This window comes from Chamaea fasciata, unplaced genomic scaffold (assembly GCF_029207755.1).
Source record: "Chamaea fasciata isolate MVZ Bird 193981 ecotype frontalis unplaced genomic scaffold, bChaFas1.0.hap1 SCAF_8, whole genome shotgun sequence".
Lineage (NCBI taxonomy): Eukaryota > Metazoa > Chordata > Aves > Passeriformes > Sylviidae > Chamaea > Chamaea fasciata.
Window position 1 is genome coordinate 33571380 of NW_027094093.1, and position 12016 is coordinate 33583395.

Below are 12016 nucleotides of genomic sequence, written 5' to 3' on the forward strand. Positions count from 1 at the left end.
TATCAAGTCAGTTAATTGCACCTTGTAGGTGGTCTGCATATGGGTTGGGACAGGCCTGATCAGAAAGCAGCAGTTTGCAATTGCTTTTTTTTTTAAATTCACGAATATTTTTAGCTCATATTTTACCTGCGAGCTTACATATTAACCCAAATTAAAACTGCACTTTGTTCTTTAAAAATGAAACTCAATATCAGTCACTCTCCTTTTATCTCTTTGGTGCAGTCGTACTGCTGGAGAGAGAAGTAATTAATGAAGAGAATCAAAAAGTTTCCAAAGTGTTTCCTCTTCACAATATAATCATGATTATATTAATGTGGTGTTTTTATTAAATGAAAATCAAGCCAACCTAGCCCTGTGACTGTTGCTTCACAGGCAAAGAAACCTTTATTAGCATTCCCTAGCTGCTGCTGCAATTCTTTCAGGGAATTTTTATTGCTGCAATATATATTCTCAGGTCTGCTACTAGATTTTTGTCTTGTTTATAGAATTTAAATGGTGTATTAGACTAAATTCTTCACTCTGCCTCTTTCCAGAAATGGAGATCCTAGACAGATGAGTTGATGGGAAGAAAACAAAATAGAAATAAACCCCCTAACACTTTTGTATTAGAATTCAGTAAGCAGCCACATTTGTATCAGATATCAAATTCTCTGCTGACCTCTGCTGAAGTTGTGGGAACAAGAGCAAAGGAAATGTGGTCAGGCAGCTGCAAGAGCCATGTGTTACCCTGATCCCAAACCCAGAGCTGTGAGGGTGATGCACCAGGATTGCAGCTCTGAAAACTTCAGAGTAGAGTCATGGAAGTGTTAATGTTGGAAAAGAGCTTTAAGATCATCTAGCCCAGCTGTCAAACCCAGCTCCACCACCAAGCTCGTCATTAAACCATGTCCCCAAGAGCCATACCTACACATTTTTTAACACTTCCAGGGTTGGTGACCCCACCACTTCCCTGAGCAGCCTGTTCCAGTGCTTTACAACCCATTCCATGAAATAATAACTGATCTAAACCTCGTCTGGTGCAAATTCAGGCTATTTCCTCTCATCCTGTCATTGGTTCCCTGGGAGAAAATACCACTTCACTACATCCCTCCTGTCAGGGAGTTGTAGAGAGTAAGAAGGTCCCTTCTGAGCCTCCTTTTCTCCAGGCTGAACCCTACCAGCTCCTTCAGCTGCTCCTCATGAGCCTTGAGCTCCAGATCCTCTCCCAGATCTGTTGCCCTTCTCTGGACTCACTCCAGCACCCCAACATCTTCCTTAGAGAGAGGACTGAGCATGGAGCTTTCTCCCCCCTGCCTGTCCTGCTGACTCCCAGTGCAGGGGCTGGGACACTCCCAGAGAAGTTGTCCCATTCCAGGCCAAGCTGGGATCTCGTGGTTCAATACATGGAGCAGCCAGAGGGTTGGACCTCGCTCTGCTTCTGCTCTTTCCATCAAGAAGCCCTAATGCAGAAGGGCCCTCACGACATGCCCAACAGTGCACAGGCTCTTTGAGTCACTGGGGTTATGTCCTCTGCTCTGAAATGTTGTTCCCCTCTTAGACACTTTATTTCCACTAAGCAAACAATCCCCAAATCCATATAGTGACTGCCAAGGTGCTAAAGGAAGAAATTAGGTGGATGCTTTTCTCAAATGGAGCTTTCTCCCCTGTCCTACATTTCAGAAGGGATGGGGCAGGGAGTGCCTGCCTTTCCCCAGGGTTTCTCTCCATCTGGTAAGCAGTTTATGTAAATAAAGTCATGCTGTGGCCCTCCCCTTGTTCAAATGGGAGCACACAGCTTCTTTCCCTGCAGCATTTTGGGCCCCAGGGCTTAGGTTTAAAGCCAGAATAACTCTGCTGAGTTCAGTGGAGTTACACTAACATTAAAATGGAGGAGTCTGAATCTTTGCATCTTAGTACTCCAGTCTTGCTGGCATTATTTTATTTATTCAGCTCGTCTTTCCAGAAAACATCCAATTTAGATAATAGCTAGTGGGAGAAGCAATCCCCTTTAGGGATCAGCAGTGGTTGTTATATGATTTCTTAACAATTTTCTCAGTGGCAAACAAGTCTGCTACTGAAATAGTACTTCTGTAGCGTGTGAGGGTACAGCTTCCAGAACTACTTGGGTCTATCAGAGCTGAGGAAAAAAAACCCAACAGGTTCATAATGCAAGATTGAATCACTCACAACAAATTCAGAGTTTACTTGGCCTCCTTTTCTCTTGGTTAGGTCGTGCTTTTTTGGCCTCAAAAGGCCAAGAGACAGTGCACAGATGTATCCCCTATCCAAAAGGGTGTCTGAGGAAAGATTTTTAATAATTTACTGCTGGCTATGTTGGACTACTTTGCATGTTGAGGCTGTAGCATTGTTGGTGTGTAACATGGCTGCTGGCACATGTAGAAGACAAAAAGTCCAAATATTTTAGGGCTGCTGGAGATGATTAATAACACCAAACAGTAGAATTAATTGGATTGATTGGATTCTTCAGCTTGCTATTACCTGCGCACCCATGGATGAGAAAGACAAAAGGTCAGAGTGGGATCTTCTGACTTTCCATTTCTTGGTGGTGACAAACTGCCCTGCCTAAAGCACTGCTGTGGTGGAGGCTGTGTGGGGTGTTTGAGGGTTATTTCTCCACACACAGAGTTAATGATTTGAGCTCAAAATTCCACTAATGATACACAAAAAGCACAGAGAATTTAGCCAGTCTTCTTTGATTATATGACTTTTCCAATAAAAATCAGAAAATAAATCAAGCTAAACCTCTCTGTTAACATTTATTAGAAACTCTGGCATTTCTCATTAGCTACTTTGTCATTAATTCACTTTTCTTTATTTAGGTGGGCTGAAATTGAAGCTTACTTTTGACAGCAGTCAGGAAAGTTAAGGAATGTGCAAAGAACACATTTTTATCCAGCTACACAATGCTAATTTTGAGAGTCTGACTGTCTCTTGCTCACATAGACCCAACACTTCTTCAAACTTCATCTGATGTCCACATTTCAGACCACAACCCATAACTTTGGGATGAAATGAAAAATTCTGACAACAATGAATTGATTTCATCTGGAGAATTAGCAAAGTTCAAAGGAGAGAGATAAGTTAAAAGATGCTTATAAAAAGTAGAAAAATTCAGAGCATACACAGCAGCACCACCATTCAGGAATAAGAAAAGCCAAATGAATATGACAAAGGGAACCCTACAAAATTCAACAAAGACAAGCACAAATAATCCCCAGACACAATATTGGCTGAGGATCAGGCCTGGGGGTCTTGGTCAACACTTGAATCAAGCCCTGAGCAGACTGATCTGACCCCAGAGCTGATCCCACTTTGAGCAGGAGTCTGGAGATCTCCTGAGGTCCTTTCCAACCTGAATTACTCTTACACAGCACTCAAATAAAGGCATCAAGCAGCTTGCTAGCTATTTATACCTCCTCCTTGGTCTAGCACACCACCATCCTACCAATAATCACGGGAAGCATTCCCCAAAAACCTGAGGAATGCTTCAGAGCCAGCTGATGGTTCAAACTCTATGTGCAATACACTCAGGGTATCTTATACCTTCAAGTACACATTAACTCATGCAAATCACGTCCACATTTACAGTACGATGAGAGTAACAATGATTTTACAAAGACCTTTGGAATCACAGGGATGCCATTAACAATCGTATTAAAATCCTTGGCACTAACACAGCTCAGCTTTACCAACAGTTAGCTTTTCTACTAACAGCAAAGCCTTCTAAGGCAGACTTGCATTAATCCTTGTGCCCTCTTCGAAAAGCTTTAAAAAGAACTACAGGTATTGTATGCAGATTTTGAAGTTTTCAAATTACTGGAGTTGTTGCAGCAGAGACCTGGTTTGAAGTAATGGCAGACACGGGATCCATCTTATTCTCAGGGACTTAGGGATAAAATTGTCTTTAGGTAGCAATTGCTAATTTCCACAGACTCGCATTTTGGGAGCATGCACAGCCTCATAGGAAATTTATAAAAAGAACAAGATTCTCTGTTCCACCACTGCATTTGTGGAGGAAGTTGTTATTATTCTAGATATTATCCCACTTTTCTGAGTGGGAAAGGTTGAGATGATTTAAAGAGAGGGCGGGTTTGCTGTTACTCAACAGGCAGAGTCTTTTTTCCCTTGAATCTGTGCAATACTCCTCGCAATCACATTTTCAATAAGAAATGCCTGTATGATCACAGAAGCCATCATTAAACACCAGGCAACTACTCCTTGTTCAGTTGTAGCGTCAGATACACACAAATATCAAATACTATTTGCATGATATCCTTCATTAGCAAAGGTTAGTTACACCTCTTGCACTTGTAAGGCTCTTAGCTCTTATCTCTAATTACGCTCTGGCTTGCCCAGCTGCACAGGGAAATTGCATTGATACAATCTTTAGAACTCACTTAGACCTGCAAGAGCAGGTTTGATTTAAATTACACAGATATCACTGACTCTACGTAAGGAACCCTGAGATCAGAATTTGCTGTCTATTATTAATAATAAAAGGATTCAGAATGGATTTGTCATGGAATGTGAAGCAGGGCAAACTGTGCCTCCTGGGACGTGACCTCTGAGAAACAAATTTACTCCAGCATATTAGCTGAATAAAGGCCTCGTATGAAACCCACGGATGTCAATGGGAAGGTGCTCAGGGGACCAGCCTGGCAGATCCAGAAGGAGAGCACTACATTCTGCATTAGCTCCCTGACAGCTCTACCTGTCCTGGGGCACAGCTACCAAGGCAGAGGTTTGCAGAGGTGAGGAAATGGCTAAACTGAGGGAGATTCTGAGTCTTTGGGACTGGACTGGGAACATGGAAGAAACCTGAGGACAGGAGAGATGGATATCTCACTCATCAGACTGAGGGATCCTAAACATGAGTAATAATGAGGCTCATATGTTATAGCCAGCTATCCATACAGCAACTGCTGATAGTTTCTACACATACAACTAGTTGTAGCTGGTTGCAGTAAGGAAGCTGATGGGTTGGATGAGTTGTGTGTGGTACTGTGGTACAGGCAGGAGACAGATGGGTCAGGGTGACAGGGACACCACTTGATGAGAATTCCCCTGGAGCTGGGATAGTGTAGAGGGCAAGTTCTTCTCCACCTTTACTGGACAAAGCTCTGGTGAAGGAACTGGGACACCTGGGAGGAAAATCAAAATGCTTCTCCAGCTTCTGAGCCTTGCACCTGCCATTCCATCTGCTGCCACTGCCAGTGCCACCTGGGCAAATCAGTGCTCGGATGGAGCACCAGGGACAGCAGCCATGGGAAGGGCAGAGATGACATCCCACAAGCCTGAAGCCACAGTGGCTCTATGAGCCACAGGCAGAGCTTGTTCCCACTCCAACCAGGTTGTACCACAGCCATCACACACACTGCAGCCACCAGAGATGGCTGAGTGGCATTTGACAGCTCTGACCTATCTTATATCTCTGTGCATAATTGTATTTTTCATAAGCCAGCTGAGATGAAATGAGTTCAGATATTGACTTTGATTCTCTGACTATTAAAAACACCCACATTTGCATGTATTTCATATAATTTGAGAATAATTTTAATTCATCAAAAAACAGTACAGATGAAAGTTCTCTGAGTTTATTTGCTTATCTACACTCCATGTTCATTTACATCAAAGACTTCACAAATTTCAGAGCTAAGTCTGATATATTTGAGCCACAAACAACTGTTAAATACCTGTATTTTCAAATAAACTTAGATTACATTTCAAAATTGCTGTAATGAATATACTGCCTATATATTGTCTGACATGTACAGAATCAACTTAAGTCTCCTCAAAGGGAAATTGATCAACTTGCAGACTTTGATCTGGACATGGTTCATTTGCAGAAGCCCAAAATGGAATTATAGTGCTTGCTGACTTCCTAACATTGCTTTTGAGGCTAGAAAACAACTGTTTGCTCTGCAAAGGAAAGCTAGACCTTAGATGTAGTAGATATGGGTATGGCTAAATGCTTGTGCTGTTTGTATGGGTAGAGCAGGGGAGACAGATAGGAAATTTGACCACAAAATTGCTTTTCACCACTTTTGAGACACCACTCCAAGATCCTGCTTTGATTCACACAACACACAGCCTGAACAAATTACAGTTGTGTAGCTTGGTTACTGTGTGTGTCGTCAAGTTGCAGTGAAGTACCTCACACTTGTGCAGGGGGGAAGAGTTTCTGTTGTGGCTCTTTAAAACTCAGGGGACTCGAGTTCACAGGAGAAATATCCTCTGTGGCCCAAGCGTGTCTTGTTTCCAGGTGACTCACCCGAAGGGATGAGCTCCCTGCTGTATTACATTTTATGGGCTACTAGAGGAAGAAAGGATATTTTGGTTCCAAGTGTGACAAGGGATCTGATCTGTAAACAGGAACCATAAAGAGTAAGCTGCTGCAAGAGATAAAATAGAAATGGTCTAAATGTCATAAGCAGTGCCGGTGAAGGGTCAAATTTTTGGATTAAGAAACATTTCAGACACTAACCTCAGAAAGATCCACACTCCTCTCAACAATATCAAAATTCTCTTGATAAAAAGGAACAATTTACTGCTGCACAAGAGTTACTGTGCCTTTTTTAACCCAGGCTGTGTTATAATCCCTCTCTGACAAACAGCCAAAGCCTCTCGGTGTCCTACAGGCCCAACACTTGTAGACTTGCCAGGTTGCCACATGGGAAACCAGTTCATGAAACCCTAAACTGCAAAGGAACCAAGCCAAATGCCATATGGACAAACTGCCAGTTCAAATGCTTTTGCAAGTCTTGGTGCTCCTTTAGAAGTCTGGGTTGAGCGAATTCTTCCTCCTGCTCAAATACTGTGTCAGACATCTACAAGGTCAAGCCTTGGGAGCACTCCTCGAGTTACTGCATTTATTTTTCAGAACAGCAAGTTCAATGATTAGCAGAATCACATCACAAATACTCAGCTATTAAATGTTCCTAACACAGCTGCCTCAGGGGAAGCAAGGGAAAGGTAAATATCGTAGAGATGTGATGAAATGAAACTCAGTTGCCCACAGGAGCAGAAGCATGGCAACTTCCACAGCCTGATACCAGGAGGTGCTGCTGGGCATCCTTCCAAGAGGCAGTATTAATTAGCAAGTATATCTAGGCCCTGATTTCACAGTCCTCCAGTAACATTCAGTCTCACAGAGATTGCAGCAACCTTGGCAGCTCTTACGTAAGATTCACATTTCGCAGAGGAAGCTGTCCACTGTGCTTCCCAGCTGAAAGCTGCAAGAACTTTCTTTCCCTGTCTCATTTCATTAGCTTTGACTTGCAGTGATCACCCCCACAAGACTCCAGCCCGCGCTGAGCAGTGGCTGCATGGAGTCTCCAACCAGTTCTGAGTGACACATCCCTGGCAGAGAGTCCAGGTCTGAAGGCATCACATGTATCAAAACTGCTGCATTAACAGTGATTTAATAATAAACTATTAGTAATTTAATTCAACTGGCAATTTTTGCCCTTTTTTGTCTTATTAAACAGATCAAGTTGTGTATATATTGAAAATGCTCTGTTCCGTTGTGGTTGCTTTATAAATATGTTCCTATTTCAGTGAGGTTACAGAGCACATAAAATTTTCATATAACTGAAATGAGCTGTGTAGGGTAAAAGTAAATGCCAGCAGGCATCTAAATATTGTAGCATCTGTTATATTTTACACTCTGTGATCACAAATCTTATAAAGCTTCACTGCATTTTAGCAGCATTCTTCACAAACTATTGAAGATTGATGGCTAGTGTAATTGCCATATCTGATACGCTATCATTTTTAATATACTGAGCTACTGCAACTGCCCCTTTCTTTGTACGATCAACCTATGTCTATTTTATGTTTCCACAAAGAGCACATTGTACCAGCAGCCAGTTATATTACTACCAAGTAATATTTTTACACACTGTAGTGTTATCTTAATTTTCACTGCAATATTGTTATATGTAAGTACAGACAATACAGGATAGTAGGCAGCAAGATAAAAACAGGAGCCTTCCTTTCATAAACAGCTACATATTTCAAAGGTATTATATTTTTATTCCTTTTCTTGTTGGTTATTATCTGTGCTTTCGAGATAAGACTGGGTCAAAATGGATTAGGCTGATGAAAATGGACTTCTAAATTTCATACACATTTGCAGATTATATTACCCAGAAAGAACAGTGCATATGCAAATTTCTAACCAAACTGAAAGTTCCTTAAGTCAAAAACACAACCTGGAGCTAGGAGGGGATCAAGAATCCTAACAAAATAGTTACATGCATAATGAATATCTATAGAAGCACAAACAACTACCTCACTGCCTTTCCATCCATCCTGCTGACTAATGATGTGCACGATTTGAAGAAAAAATTAGTCTTAAGGAGCAGCACTAGCACCTTGTTGATCAATTCAACAGAAAGCTTGTGAAAAAGAAGCAGATAAAGTACATTTCCTTGGCTAATCAAATAGATCTCTCATTTGTCATCCCCAGCCAGGCCCATTACTCCAAACTACATTTGAAATGCATACAAAAGCCTTTGCTTCAACTTCTAAATAAATAGAGCATTTCTGTTGGGGATGAGAGCACAGTGTCAGTCAGAGCTAGCTGTTGATTTCACCACCAAGAGAACCCTTTTTATTAACAAACAGCATCCAGTTGCCATTCTGTCAGCTCTGACTCCAGAAAATCAGAGGTTTAAGCCAGCAAACATAACCTGCCCTTTCATTAGTTGTCTGCAGACACAGGACATGCTAGCTTTGGTGAACATCTACAATAATTCAAGCTAAAATCTGGCAGCAGGAACCCATGTTTGAACCTTTCTTCACACAAAAAGCACAGCTGGCTACAGCTGAATTCCCCATGGGACTAATAATTTCTTGGTTTGCAAGAAGATGCTCTTAGGGCTCTCCTGAGAGCAAAAATTTCTACAGATTGTTTAACTTGCTCATCTTACTCTCAGAGGGCTTGTAAATGTGCATTAATACCTATGGGTGTAATAAATTCAGAGGAAAGGTGTCAGTCTTGGAGTAACAAAACCTCACTCTTTTCAACCTTGTTTCCATGAACAATATACAAAGTCAAACATTTCTCATTAGTGGAAAAAAAAATGAGAATGCTTCCAGAACAGCAAAAGTAATAAAAAACACTGAACATCTGCAGAGATATGGTTTAATGAACAAAGACTATCGAAGGCACTCACTGTCCTAATTTCCACTAAGTTGACAGACAATGCCCCAAAACTGCCTTTCATATCCAACATTAACTAATAAGCTAATCAGAGCAGAACAAGCCATTTGTGTAGGACTTTAAAATAAAGAATGGCAAGTATAGTTCTGTAACATATGCAGCATTTTGTTTTTGTTTTTAAACAAGAGAATGATTTGTTTTGCTAAAAGATGCACACACTTATGCTGAATAGTCTGTTCAGTATAAAAATGCCCAGATTTGTTTAATATTGCCTTACACTTTGCACAAGCTGCAATAAACTCTACAATTGTGAACCCTGGCCAAAACTCCCTGCAAAGCCTGTAAGATGTAGGTTGCCATAGTTCTGCCATTTGGCACTGAGCTGATTTGCTGTGGTGACCCTCCGTGCACCCATCAGTTTAGCATCAATAGGTGCTTGGCAAAAATGTCCTTTTCAGATGCTCCCCAGGACCATTCAGTGCATTTGCTGCGGAGACTAAGCTTTACTCAATAGAAAAGCTCTGGTTAAAATGCCTATTCCATTACTCAATAGAAATATTTTATTAGAATTAGAGGCCATAATAGATATGTAAAAGAAAGGAGGTTTACTCTGAACTTATTTTTACCCAGAACTGAATTTGCAGCTGTGACATTCATGTCCCTTGTGGCTTCAGACTTGGAAATTGATCTGAAAATGGATTTGGGGAGATACTTTGAAGTCTGTCATCTGTGGTCATTTGCTTGAATCGTGTATCCTCCCCATTTTCTCTAAAATGCCAGCTCTTTGCAGCAAAGGCTTCCATCTTCTGACTGTTGTATGGATCCTAAGACTAATGCTGGGACTAGTCAGTGTGGTTTGGGACTTCAGTGATGGTGTGATTTAGTACAAGTCACACACTGTGTAAGCAGAAACTATTCTAAATTATAATAATTATTGTAGACATTAATTTTTACTAGGATGAATCCATGAATGTACAAGCAGACATTTAAAATTTAGCATATTAAACTATTCATAATTTTATCTAGCCAGTGAAACTACAGAAGACTAAAGAGAATGAACTTAAAATTAGATTGATAGCAACTGAAACATATCCAAATACATAAAAGTAGAGGCTATTGAGGAAGAAAAAGTTACAGCACTGCTTTTTAAGCACAGAGCTCAATCACTTACCTCATTTCATTTCTGAGCCATTCCCAGCTAAGGGTACTTTAGGTCTTTTAAACCTAAGATACCACATTGCCCTTCTCCTCAATGACCTGGGCTGCCCAGATAACACTGAGAACATGAAAGGTCATCATTTACCTCACACAAAAACTTTTTACTCCTGTTCAAACAGGGAGCTCTGCTCACATAGGATAAGCCCACCATTAAGCACTGAATTAAATTAAAATGGATCTCTGAATTACATGTGCAGAAATCTTGGCAGGGGGTTTTGTGTTTGTGGGTTTTTATGAGTTTGTTTAGTCTAGTTTTGTTTTTCTATAACAATTCCCCAGTCCAGTACACTGTGGAGCTGCAAAAATAACCATGCTGAACCAGGGGAAGGGCTGTATTTTCTAGCATCAGTACTAGTCTATGGCAGCTTAAGATCCCTGTGAAACTACTGCTCCAGACTAAAAACCAAAACTTGCAGCAGGCAAAAAAAGACACTGAAGTGAAGATTTTACCTCTGAGATTAATTTAAACAAAGGTGTCCAGGTGCAAACTGGTAGTTGAGAAGCCCAGAGGCACAAACATGGTGTTTTATCTTATCAAGCTGTGGCATTTATGGGAGAAATGGAAAGTTCGTATTTGCATTGCTGACTCAGTTACAAGGTATACAAAAACACTGACCTTTGTGATGTTTGTTTTGTGCAGAGGGTATAGAAACACACCAGCATTCCAGTTGCAAATAACTCAATTGCAAAGATAAAAAGTTTATATTGTATAGCTTATGACCTGTCTTTTGTTGCTTGAAAAGACAAAACCGTGTCTCCTGATCTTTGAAAATGGAGATGAAAAATGTCCCTCTGGCTACTGAAGGATACCTTCTCGCCCTGGAGGGAGGGAGCACGAGGAGCTGAACTTGAACCTTGTATTCCCAGGTCAGTGTGAGTACAAACACCACTAAAACATGAAGGTCACATTTCAGTGTGCCAGAGGACTGAACCCAAGACCTGCACCTGGGAAAACTTAAAGGTTTCAAATCAAAGATTTAAATTCTCTCTGGTCTCTATCCCCACCTCCTCTCCTATCATGGCATGAACAATTTTATTAAGCTCCTTCAGAGACAGGAGCAATGAATGGAGTTGATGTTTGCAACGTGTTTAAACAAGAAGAAGAAATGTGTGAGTGATAAATGTTCTTGCAGTTATTGATAAGACTGAAAAATCTGCACAGGTGGAGGAGTTGGTGCCTCAAAAGAGCTGGGATTGCTTTTAAAAAGACCTAGATCCTGTTAGAATATATTGGGTAAACAAGGCAGAGTGAATAAAGGTCTCATGTGCAGTGCCAAGTCAACAAGGCTTTATTTACACGATCCCATCATTCTGCTGACAGATTCAGCAGCTGCAATATCTAATGCAAGACTAATGTGATTCCTCATGTGTCTGTCAGCAGTGACACTCCATGACCTTGGTAGAAACCAGAGAAGGAAGAGCAGTGAGAAATCCTGTTAACAGAAGAAAAAACATGGAGAAAAAAGGTGGAGCCCGAGGTTCTTACAAGACACCAGGAGCAGCACTGTGTTAATAGTCCCATTGGGAATGGAGTGTGTCTGACCACTTGATGTCAGACTTGACCCACATTTTAGTCAGCCTCCAGGGCAACAGAAGCTTCAGATTAATTTGATACAAACGTTACTGCACTTG